This window comes from Anas platyrhynchos, chromosome 2 (genome assembly GCF_047663525.1).
Source record: "Anas platyrhynchos isolate ZD024472 breed Pekin duck chromosome 2, IASCAAS_PekinDuck_T2T, whole genome shotgun sequence".
In the NCBI taxonomy this organism is placed as follows: domain Eukaryota; kingdom Metazoa; phylum Chordata; class Aves; order Anseriformes; family Anatidae; genus Anas; species Anas platyrhynchos.
In genome coordinates, this window is record NC_092588.1 from 144546242 (window position 1) to 144559437 (window position 13196).

A 13196-nucleotide genomic window follows, 5' to 3' on the forward strand; every position below is an offset into this window, starting at 1 on the left:
ATTCTCCAATCACTCATAATTCTACACCATTATTTCTCTGATGGATAATAGGGAATCTGCTGTATTTTGGGGGAAAATAAAAGCAAGTTCTTGACTTCAAATGAAGTAGTTCAAAGCCTATTTTTATCTTTGTGTTCTTTCTTTGCACCTTTTCTATTTTTTTTTATTCTGAGATAGGAATGTCAGAAATAGATGTAGTATTCAAGGTGTGACCATGCCATTCATGCATGCAGCAATAATGAAGTTTTCTGCTGTATTTTAGTTTTCTTTTTTTCTTATTCTTCTCTCCTTATTTTTGTTTTCATCTTCCAACAGCTTTTAACATTATTTTCTAAGTACTAAGAGTTAGTTTGGAGAAATAACTGCAATAATTTCCATGTCTTCCTTTTGCAGGAGAAGCAGGAATAATTAATAGTGACTTAGGATCCATTTATATATATGTAGTTTTTGTTTGTTTGTTTGTTTGTTTTTCCCAATGTGCATTATTTTATACTTAGGGAAGTGATGATGACTCTTCCCCAGGTATACCATATTTATCCATCTGTCTTTCAGTACTATATCTACAACAGTTTCTATGAATTTTCCCAATATGAAGGTAAGTCTTGGTGGTTTATAGTTCCCACCATATACCATATTTTTCACATTTAATTTCCCTGGTACTGAAATTTTAGAACTATAAGGTCCAATATCACCACATTTTGGAGCAGGGATTTGTAGTTTGGCAGCAGAACCTCTCTGATATTAATGATATGAATTTGCTACTTTTATGACAGCCATCAAATATTGGCAGAATAAGCCCTTGAAAAACATTTTCCATCTGTTCAGTAAATACAACTATGTTTCTCTTACTTCTACCTATAAATTGTCCAGTTTTATTGTCTGCACTTCTACATGCACATCTTGTAGGGCTTATACATTTCAGAAAGATTGCATCTGTATTTACTCTGCATATGCAGAGTTCCTCATAGCCACATAGCTCCTATATATTTACTAGACTCATATTCTGCTGCATCTTGAATGTCATCAGATCCTTACAACAACTGTTCATATAGTTCTGCTCTGCTTTCTCCTCCCTTCTGGCTAACAAAGTGGTAGTTAGTCTGAAGACTTCAGAGCTCAGCAGAACTTCTTACACTTCTGTTATGGCATTAAAAGTTACAGTGGTGCTAAAGCTAAGACTGAGGATAATGTCTGAGGGTTTTCCTTGTTCAGCCACTGATGTGCAGATGTAGTCTGACTGGAATACAACTCTGCTGGGCTGCCCTTATTAAAGACAAAGAGAACTTGATTAGGAGGAGAAAAGCAATGTAGAATGGCTAAGGAGGAAGGAGAAACTTCCCTGAGTGCCTGTAATTAATCCATAATTCTTGGAGCCAACATATGCCTTTGCCATCTGCAAATAACAGTGGAAACAATGAAAAGGTATGTGACCTCTCTTCTGATTTCTGTGTGTATAAGACAGTGACAAGTTACTGGGAAGTTGTCTGTGTGGCCAGTCTGAACACCACAGGATTGTTCAGAATCTGTGTAGTGTATATACATTTCCACATCATTAAATGTCTGATGTAGAAAGGCAGAAAGCATGCATGTGTATCTCCTGTCCCCCCCCCCCCCCTTTTTTTAATGTTTGATAAATTATTTGCATATTAAAGCAAAAGAAAAACAACATACAAGGCCCAGTTTTAAAGGTTATCTCTGATATTCCAAGTTCATTTGTTTTCAGAATATGCAAACTGAATGTGCAGTGAATGAGGTAGAAAAATGCCTCAGAAAAAGAAAGGATTAAGGCAGCTTCATAATCCCCACACACAACTGAATTTCTCTCTTCCTGTATGATCCTGGCCCAGTTACTCCAAGAGAATTTAGAAAAGTGGTGGAAATGACCAATCTGGAAATGTCACAATGTGCAGAAGGACTTAAAATTCCTAATGCATGGGAAGTGAGTGGGAATCCTGTGTGGAACACACCAAGTGCTAATGCCAGAAAAATTAAAGCTTTACTACCTCATGTTGGATTTCAAAAACGGGTTGACACTACCGACTTTGGTCTTCTTATGCTCATATGTAAAATAACACCATGACCTCATCCACCATCCAAAGTGTCTTTGAAAACACGTGAATTCACATTTGTAAAGTACTCATATTGGTGACCTGCATTGTAAAGAGGAAAAAGCCATAAAGTATTAATAATCCCTTATGTGTATCAACAGTAAGAATAGAATGAAACAACCACTAACTGCTGGTTTAGGAAAAGTGAACTTGGAAAGTGAAGAAGTTTTAGGTATATGATAACATATTAGTTTTTCCATGGGACCTTAAGGTGTATCCAACACAGAGAGGCAGGAATTAATATTTTTTTGTGAAAATTTTGTTATGCCATTTCCTAACCTGCAAAGACTTGACCATACAACAATAAATATTTAAATATAGTTTATATGTATGTTCAACAACTACAATATAGTCCAGTCTAATGATCTGCTAATGATTATGCAGCCTCACTGTATTAATTATGAAGTATGAATAAATAGTCTCTGTGTTTATATAAGTTATTCAGCTTCAGTATCTTTTCAAAAGTGAATGATCATATTCATTTTTTTTCCCATTTTCTATCTTAGAAAATACATGGTATAATGAAGAGTTGGTGTATAAAATGAACATACACAATTGCAGATGTTTATATAGTTCTTTATTTTTTAAATGTTAGCCACTCTTATTTGCTCTTGTTTTATTTAATCTATCATGTAAATGCTACTCTGTTTTATTTAGACTTTATGGCAGGAAAGGGGTTTCTGTTTGTTTATTCAGGGATGATTTCTCTCTCACTGGAGCTGAGCACTCCTAATGAAAATATTATGTATATATCAAGGAGTGCTATTTAAATTATATTTCTGTTGATAAATTTACTGCACTCTATTGTTACATCTCATGCTTCTCCTTGAATTTATATTTGATCTAAGCAGGTTATTTGTAATGGGAGAATTTTCCATTACAGAAGGTCCCTGTTGTGCTTAGCAACCTCTCCCCCTCCACATTTTAAAACAGGATTCTCTAAAACAGGATTCTCTTTGGGGTTTATGTATACATTAAGTCTGATGTATTGGAAAGATTTATTTACTCTTTTTCCCACAGGGTGAGAAAGAGATTCTCCTCCTTCCCTGTCTAAAAGGCTCATTTCTGCTTTTTGTTTGTATGTGATGGGAATACACCACCTGTTGCCTGTGTGTAAAACAGAAAGTATTGATGTTAGAGGCCACATCTAACTGCACTTTAATGTCAGATTATTTTAATTAAAGTCTGAGGCTGCAGTAACAATAAGGACTTTAGATTACTTGGTTGCTCTTTGACATCCTACATTATTCATTTCTGAATTGCACAGCCCCGGCTGGGTTAACCAGTTCCAGGCCCAGACACTGCTATCGTGTGACTATAGGTGTGAACGTGTGATGAACAATTTTTTTTGGGGGGGGGAGGGGAAGAGAAGGGGGGTAAAATTCCTTGTGGACACCTGAAGCTGTTACAAAATAATAATAATAAAATTTAGGTGAACAAAAATTCCTTCTGGCCTTTGGCAGATTGTAAGCATGCCGGAACACTTCACATTATGTCGATCATAGTTGTCTGAAATGATATCATACCTATAGTCTGCTGCAGGCTGAAAAGTAGCCTTGCCTCAGGTACTGTTTTACGCCTTTGCTTTTGTTACTACATCCTTGTAAGTCTTCAAAAGGGAAATGAAATTATCCTATTCAGAAGAAACACCATCCAGAAGAAATGTTTCTTAAACTCCAACAGCTTGGTGCAGTGACTACTTCCCTGGGGAGCCTGTTCCAGTGTGCGAGCACCATCTCAGTGAAGAACCTCTTCCTGATGTCCAGCCTAAACCTCCCCTGCCTCAGCTTGACACTGTTCCTGGGGGTCCTATCACTAGTGACTGAAGAGAATAGATTGGCACCTGTCCCTACACACCCCGTTGTGCAGAAGCTGTAGACCGCGATGAGGTCTCCTCTCAGCCGCCTCTTTTCCAGGCTGAACAGGCCAAGGGACCTCGGCCACTCCTCATACGTCTTCCTCTCTAGGCCCTTCACCATCTTGGCAGCCCAGTATCTTATTGACTTGAAGAAAGAGGCTTTAATCTATCCTGGTTTGTTTACTAATGAAGGAGCACGAAAGAGATGTGTGTCCTTGTCTCTGAAGAGGAGGTGAAGGAAGAGCTAGTGCAAGGAACACAAAAATCCAGCCTAATATGTAGTTGGCTCTGAGCTTGGAGACTGCAACCCTCTTCAAAACTCCAGATCTAGAGGAATGCTTTGCTGCAGCCTAAAAGCCACGTCTACATAAGCTCCCCCAAGCCAGCCAATCTTCTGTCCATGACCTACCAGGAAACAGCAGTGTAGGCATGTAACCAAATTAAAGCCCAAACCTTCAGCCCAGTCCTTGACCTGAATAGGGAGTGGGGATCCGGATCCTGACATTTATACATGAAAGTTTATATGCAGCCAAAATAAATAGTAGCGTCAGAGGTCACGGGGCTAGATTATGAAAAGTCCTGCATAAAGAAGAGATCTCAGAGAATCAAATTGAAATAACATTAATGTCAAGAAAAGTCATTCTGATTGCTACATTCTTTATCTGTCTTGACTAGACAGATGAAAATCTATGACGGCAATTTTGCCTTTAAGGTCGTTTTCATTTTTCTTTTATTTATTTCATTTATTTATGTTTATTTATCTTATTTTAACAGGCTCTGTACTACTTTTCCTCACAGAATGACTAACAGAAATATGACCCTTATGCACCTTTTGTAGTTAATTCATTAGGTCAACGCTAACCACTAAGCCCCTTGTCAGGTTATTTCTCTTAGCAATAAGGAGCAATTGACCTCAAAACATTGAAGCCAGGTAGATGAGCCTATTCCACAAGGTCTCTTGGCTCCACCTTTGTTAAGTGAAATCTGCCAGGTGGGGATCATTTGACCTTTGCTATATAGGAAGCATGATGAGTTATGGGAAGAATTGCCTTTCCGGGGGAGTTTGAGGCTCAGGTTAGCTCGGGTGCTTTTCAACTGTCATGGTGAAATGGACTCAGTGTTCCCTAGTAGGCTGCTTTTTCTTCATGTTTTCTACCATCTCTGTGCAATAGTTTTAGAGACTCTATGAGCTAGTTACATTGGTGGTGCCTTCTCAGTACAGTAAAACCCTGGTGGTACTATTTCACTGGGAAGTAGTTTGGCAGTGACTTAAGTTCAGAAGCTGGCAGGTAAGTGTTCCTGGGTTCTACAGTTTCATGTTGGGGTGTTGGAGTACTTCCTTCGCCTTGTCTGTTTTCAGTGAAGTTACTTAAATGAATTCTAAGCTTCCTTCCCAGCCCTAAATAATAATAAAACAACATCTGAAGCTCAAGTGTATGCAGGTAAGGCTGACTTTGAAGAATATTTTTAAGTATTTGTTAAGATTGAAGAACAGACTGCATGAAAAAGATGCCTTACTGTGAATTCTTACCTTGCTTTGTGGTAAGAAGAAACAGATTTGGGTAGATGCAGGTGGTATTATCATTACCTTTGTGAAGTGTCCATTGTGAGAATGTGCTGTTTGTAAAAGAAATGCTGTTTTCACAATGAGCAAGTCAAAAGCCTTTAAACTACTAGAAGTTACAGTTTCAAGGAGATAACTTGACAGATAGAAATGATTGTTGGCCATCTCCCCCTGAACCCTCCATAGACCAAATCCCTGAAAAAAAGTGTGAAATGTGTCATTGTTAATAGTTTCTGAGGTAGAGTCATGGGAATATGTGTTTTCCTGCTTGTTCATTGTCCCTTTCTTCTTCTCCAAGTGAGTTCTGGCAGCTTTGCAAAGCTTTGACTGTTCTTGGGATGATCTGACTAGATGTTCTTCTCATTATGCCTCTAGAATGCATGTAAGTTTTTGTCTAAGATTAAACAAATCCTTAGGGGTGTCATCTACCCATAAGACTGAAGCGAAGAAGGCATTAAGCACCTCAGCCTTTTCCTCATCGTTTGTAACTAAGCTTCTGCCCTCATCCAGTAAAGGACAGAGATTCTACTTAGTCCTTCATTTTGTGTTGATGTATTTGTAAAAACACTTTTTGTTGTCTTTAATAGCAGTAGCCAGACTGAGCTCCAGATGAGCTTAGGCCTTTCTAATTTTGTCCCTGCACAGCCTCACAACATCCTTATAGTCTTCCTTGAAGCATGTAAGCTAACGCAGTTAAAAGGCATGTCGTTAATCCCCTGGGGAATATGTCCAAATACATGTTCTGTCTCCTGTGTGGAACCTGTTTTCTGAAATCAAGGAAACAGAGGCTTTTTTGTTCTGCGTGCACTTAAAAATAACAGAAGGGGCTTTACAAATGAGGGGAGTGGGTACTTTGTTTTTACTGAGTTGTGGTTGAAGCACTAGTATCTGTTAAAAACAATTAAAGTGGGTTAATTCCAACCACTGGTGTGGCTGTCACAATTAAAAATACAAGATTTGGATTTGATTAAAAAATCAGTCTGTACAAAGTTAGATATTGATTTACTTAATTTAACTATTGTCTTGACTGACTTAAAATTTAGATTACTTCTTACTTTTTTCAAGGTTGGAAAGAATTTCCATCTGCTGAGGAACAGTAATGTAAAATTGAATTCTTAGAATATTTCTTCTAGTAAGTATTTGTTTCTTCTAGTTTTTCTTGTATCCTAATGTCAAGGTGTCTTTAACTTTCCATTACTTTAAAGGTCATGAATGCTTGTAACTAGAGGGAGCTTTTCCACAAATGCAGAAATAGTGAATGCAATAGCGGCAATTATATTCACACTAAAGACTTTGATTCATGATGTTAGAAAATGGTTTATAAATAAGCCCTTCTTTCTTATTGTATTCCTTTAGTTTCAGTAAGCTAGATTGTGACTTTAGTTTAAAAATCTATATGTACATAAAGCATGAACAAAATTGAAGTATAAAACAAAATCTGATCTACTTAAGAAGGAAAGGAATATATAGAGAAAACATTAATGCCCTTCCATTTGCATGCTGAACACAAGAGCCAAAACCCCAAAGGTGTTTTCTGCTGTCTTTTGTAAGGTGCTTAGAGTCAGCTTGAAGTCAGGGTTATCCAACCAAATCAGAAAAGCCTGAGAGCTCTTTCATTTTTACCACTTCTGGAAATGCGATCATCTTGCAACATTTTGTCTCTGATTATTCTGGAACTGTGCATTGGCTTCTAATATTTGACTTGGCTATGAGGATTTGTAAGTAACCCAAAATGTACCAAACACTTCAAAAATATATATTATATTTTTATGTAGTGCTGTGGAACACTTTGCTTTTAAACTTGCCAAACATTATTTTGAGTGTAAGTGACAGTATATAGTACTCTGCGCTCTGTTTTGAAAAAAACACTTCGTATACAATTGCTGCACATAAATGCTAACTACAAAAAGCAATAATACATCCTCTTAAAAGTGAATGGTACAATTTCTTGCTTACCAGTTTTCTTTATATTTTTATGTTGTTTAAAAACAATACAATAATGCCATGTTCTTCACAGTGATTTGATTTCCTTGATAGTGATCAGGGAGCTGGATTTAACTTTTCAGCAGTGTAACTATGCAGCAGTGGGAAAGATCAAAACATCAGTTTGTGTACATAGTGACCTACCTCTTAATTAGTTTTTTTCACATTTAATCATTTAATTAACTGTTTATATCACATATCAGTAAAAGATGGGATTGCATGTGCTGGGGGACAGGGCTATGAGTTGTTGAACACAGTGGTTTTAGTATAATTTTAGGCTTTAGTTTGCGAGGGGGTGGAAAGAAAATTTTTGCTCTGTGTACCAGTTTTGTACACAGCCTCAGCTGTTTGCTCTTAGCTGTCCCTGAAAACATAGCAGGGAATGTCTTGGTGTGACTGGCCATAGTAATCACAGTATAAATACAGTAATCACATGCTATACTGTGATTACATATGGCATTTATGATGCCATTTTGACCAGCTCATACAACTCTTCCGTGTAGAGCTCGCTCTCCTGTTTAGGTTGATTCTAACCAATTCAGTTTGAGTTCTAACCTAAATTCCTACTACATTTTCTTGATATTTACTTTATTGGCTATGTATTTACGCACAAATTGTATACAAGAATCACTATTTATGGAAATAGCCTATAGCTTTCCAGGGTTGCTTTATTCTAAGGAGAAACTTTTCAGCAGGGGTAATGTTATCTTGTATCTTAGCCAGCCAGGAAAAACTTTGGAAAACACAGTAACTTATTTTGCTTGTCTTCCTCATACCAGAAGTGACCTGGAAGGGAAAGAGAAACACCAGCTTCTTCTGCGTTGTTTAGGGAGGGAGGCTTGAAAGAAGATGAAAATGCGCTCAGAGTTACTAAGAAAATAAGCTTGAACAAATTTGGGTTTGTTAATTTGTAGGCAATACACCCACTTCCACTAAACCCATTTGCAGTGTCTAAGCACTACTTTTATATTGGTCAGTTTTTATTTTATATTGGATATTACCTGGTTCTGCTAGTCCAGCCTAATGCTGTTACTGCTTTTTGTTACCAGAAGTGGGCAGTATCACATGGACACTTGTAAGGAATGAGAGTTTCCGTAATTGGCTCTCTCTCCCAGCCTTAACAATGCCTGTGGAAATGGATGTTTCATAGCTTTCTACAGCCCTCAGCCTCCCTGAAAACATGTACCTCCTCAGACAGGGCTGAATGAAAGCAAAATAAAACCTGACAGGTTTGGCCATGAACAAATGAAATTGCATTTTTTGTCAATCTGGTATTGATTAAACATAGTTTTGTATTAACAGCTGATGAAGGTTTTATACTGTGGTAAGCAGTCCCAGACTTACCCTCATATACCCATGGCACACCTTGATGATGACAGGAAACAGCTGCCATTCCTGCAGGAAATGTGATTCCAATCATGTCTTTCCTTTGTTTTTCCTTCCTTGGGTGTCCTTCCTTTTGTACATGTTATTCATTAATTGCTGTGTGTTTATTTTGTCTTTAAACATCTGCTTTGCACAGCTCCTGATAGCACAAAATGAAAATGTTCCAATCTGTACGAGTTTGCTTTACCATAGCATTTTTGGCTTCTGGTACTCTAATAGAAGCTTCTTATGCATTAAAAATACTAAGAAAATGATTGTCCTGATTGTGTCCTTAAGCTTTCCTCAAATCTTCCCGTCTTCCCACAAATCAATACTACTAAGTTTTAATTTCCTTGCAATCATGTTTACAGAAGCATGTAATTCTGTCTCCCTGAACATAACAAACAATAACAGGAGTCAATTTTGTATGCTTACACTAGCAAGCTTTATCTTTAGCTTGCTCTCTGGCTTCCTATCTTCAACACAGACTGGAATAAGTCTGCTTGTGGCATTTGACAGTTGCTAATTAACTTCTGTCAATACTTGGCTAATTGAAAACTAGCTCAGATATTTCTTTAACTTGGTAAGTAGCTATAGTCTACATAATATGAGGTTTGATTATATATTAAAGACCTATGTTCATTGCACCTGGACACTTACTGAAAAATATAATTAATGTCAGAGAACTGGGAGCTGGTGGAAGAATTCATGTAGGACAGTGTTGAAGCAAGGGTACATTAACAAATCGAAAGGGTTTTTATAAGGGTTTCCTAACCTTATATAAAGACTGGAGGGAAGCCACTTATGTTTGTCCAAACAGGGTAAGAGAGAGGATGTTAAGTAGAGAGCAGGCATTGGTGATGAAAGAGGAAACAAGATCTTCAATCCTCCCTCTGCTTTTTATAATAACATTGTGAGGGAAAACTGTAAAAGTATCCTGAGATTTTGTACCTGAGTATCCAGAAAGTTATTTTTTGGAAAGTAAAGATACTTGGGAAAGAAAAATAGATTTTTTCCAGAAGTTTCATCAAAGATGATAAAACCTTGAAATGATGTAATCTGAAAGGACAGAGGGAGAATATTACAGGAAGAACAATTGATGCTGAGCTTGATTTATTAGTCATCAGCATAGAAATGATAACTGAAGATGTGTCAGCTGATGAAATTGCTTAGAGAGAACATAATGTGAGATGAGGAAAAAGGCAATGGATGCTGCCCTGGGGAATACTGAGGGTGGGAAAACAGCAAAAAGGCTCATCAAGACTAAAAGAACAGTCTTCAAATGGACTGGAACAAGAAAAGCAATCTTCAAGCCTAGTGGGTGTGAAGTGCCAGGAAGGCAAGATGGGTCAACAGCATCCAAAATAGGAAGAAGATGGACGAGAAAGAAAAGATGGGAGAAGACATCATACATTCCCAATCCATACATCTGACCATGATTCCCTCTTGCTATTGTAACATGTAAGATGGGAAAATAAGATAATATGATTCAGAGATTAGAATACAAATCACAAGATAATCTTTGTTTTGCAGGGCTTAAATATATAACATGTAGGGGAGGGCAGGGCTGACAAAGATAATAAAAAGTGCCATTGCTTTTGTGCCTTATGCAATGTTTCATGTTATTATTTAAATACAAGGAGAAGACATTCTTTTCAAGGCAAAGATTTCTTTTAAATATTACTTACTCTACAGGCTGGCTTATTATATTATGGATGTTATTTCCAATATAAAGTAAGTTTTATGTTTAAGGTCAGTGTGTTAGGATTGAATTTTTAAACAAAATACATAAAGGTAGTTTTCCAATTAACCACCTATATTTTACAGTTTTTTGCAGAGGATAGACTAAATGAGCTACCAAAACAGAAGAGTTCTTGTGATTTTGGTATCGGATCTGAAAGGAAACATTGCCTTCAGGAAACTGTTTCTGGCAGCTAGCCGAACAGGCAGTACGTGTGGAGAGCACACAGCTGAAGTCTGACACCGTATTGCTTACAGACACAAAATTGTTACTGAATATGCTGGAATTCTGGAGACAGTCTTATCTTCCTGGAGTAACAGTACTGGATTTTTATGAATATGGAAATGATTTCAGAAAAATATTACTGTTTAGAATTCTTTTGTTTGAGACCTATGTAAAAACAGTTAGAAGGCAATGTCTATTTTTGCATATGTCAAATTAATCATTGACTAAAGGAATGAGCAGTTCTGGCAATGGAGAGTGATATATTAGGTTGCCTAAGTGGTACTCTGGTATTTTGTAAAGAAAATATATTTTTAATGGCTGATAACTTAAGAGCATAGTACTTGAATATATGTAAAAATATCCTCCTGATCCTTGTCTGAAATACTAGATTGTTACTATAATAAGAAAATGTTTTCAAATGTACTATATAATAAGGTGAATGTTTCAGCAGACAGAAAACTATTTAACTATTTCTTCATTTTTCCCTTTATGCTGTACAGAGACAGGGTTTTATATACCTGCACGGTCTCTTTTGTGAAACTGTCCATGAAGTTTATAGAATAGTTTAATTCTTCTGTGTAAATATTTTTGAAACAACTTGGAGTAAGTGTTGTACCTGATATTTAGTGTATTGTTTTTACTATGGGGATGCAAAGGCAAGTTTAAACAGCCTCTGAACTGTATTATACCTGTCCACACCCAGGGGAGGCTTAGTGCTCTGGATCCTGAATGGATGAAGATGACACAAGTGCCAGTGCAATTCAGTAAGTGATCTGCAATTTTATTTTTCATAATTCTTATTTAACGTTTGTTACTTGCTGACTATGGATAATGTTTCAAATGGGAACACAATCATCATTTTAGTTTTGGGGATTAAAATGGTTGGTATGTGGTTTATTTTGCTAAAACACCAATTCTCACGGACATACTTCAAAGTCTTAGGTGGTTTTGAATATCCCATATGTTATGAACTATATTCAAATAGCTAGATCTTCTGTTCTGGTAAATTCCTGCACAGTGTAAAAACTGAATATAAAGCAGCTGACTGGTATCTCCTTAGCCATGTACCTTGAAGCATCAACATGTTTTTTTTCTAATATATTAGATTAAAGGTAAATCTGCTACTTTCAGGAGAAAAAATCAGGAGGTAACAGAGCATAGACTTGCATACTAACCTGGAATCCAACTGGAAAGGTCTGTGTTTTTATACTTTGCCATTTTGAAATTAAGAATTGCTGTAGATGGTTTGTTTTCCAGTCTTCCAATAATATCCAATCAGTTACCACCCTTAGGCTTTCTGATACACCTATTGCATCAGCATTCTTATTTAAGAAAGCAGAAATGCTTAGACTATTACTGCTTTTGTAGAACAGATATATTTGATCTGTTTTACTGTTTTTCTGTGCCTTTTTATTTTTATGGGGCTCTGAAGTAGGCTTTGATCTTGATTCCATACTCTTCCACAAGTGTATTACTGATTATTCTTAGAGCCTGTGCTTTGGTTAGGAAATATTTTTAGAGTAAAATATTTGACACTTTAGATATGCATTTATTTTTCACCTGTCTTCATCCTGTACTAACAAAAACTAAATATGATGAGAATAAAGAAATATTTTGTTCATTTTCAGTATGTTTTATATCACTTAATTACTTGATCTAATGGAATGCAGTGGAGTGGTTTTCTTAAACTATATGGACTGTTTTGTGTTGCCATGATAGTATTGTTGAAAAAAATGCTTGCATTTTTTCCATGTTCAGCACTTCAGTTTTCATTTCAGAGACAATCTTTAACACCAATCACACCTTGTATAAGTGCCATGTACTGGCTCCATCCTTTTCTTTGGTATACAGCCTCATAGTTAGCAGAGGAAAGGAAAAAAGCAGGTCATGATGAGTAGGTGTATTAGAGGCAAATCCACAGTACCTAACATATGAGGAACACTCTAAACTTACATCTACAGTGTTAATTCATTCTTCACACTGAGGTAGTTTTAGCTGATAATGAGTATCTTGATAAGAAGTACAACTTAAATTTCAAATAGCAAGAAAACTATGACATGTAAAAGACTATTGAATATAGTTTGCAGACTGATAATGGAAGTCTTATTCTTCAAATTATTTAACAGTGACATTAAATATAAAGTGTGCATTAAGGTTTGCTTTGACAATCCTAATATATGTAAAATGAGACATGGAAATGAGTTTATAATTTCACAGAGAATCAACAATGCAGTGCTCTTAGATCTTCTCTGGATCAAAACACTTGGTTTATGTACTGTGTAACAGTGTTAAAGCATGTCAAGACAGATCATACAACCATCCCATGAAGAACGAATATACAGTGTATCTGCT

The 13196-nt window shown here is 36.5% G+C and overlaps 1 long non-coding RNA gene across 3 annotated transcripts; it reads left to right on the top strand.

Annotated features, from left to right (window-relative positions):
- The first annotated feature begins 5005 nt into the window (after positions 1-5005).
- Positions 5006-12465, top strand: LOC106019629 (uncharacterized). Of its 3 annotated transcripts, none has more exons than XR_005263158.1 (5): positions 5006-5040; positions 5139-5255; positions 5829-5912; positions 6596-6662; positions 10706-12465. It is a non-coding gene; the product is annotated as an uncharacterized lncRNA (long non-coding RNA). The 3 variants fall into 3 exon arrangements; XR_005263159.2 differs by having other exon boundaries at positions 5028-5255; positions 10706-11608; positions 11976-12465; XR_003495169.3 differs by having other exon boundaries at positions 5028-5255.
- The last annotated feature ends 731 nt before the right edge of the window (positions 12466-13196 follow it).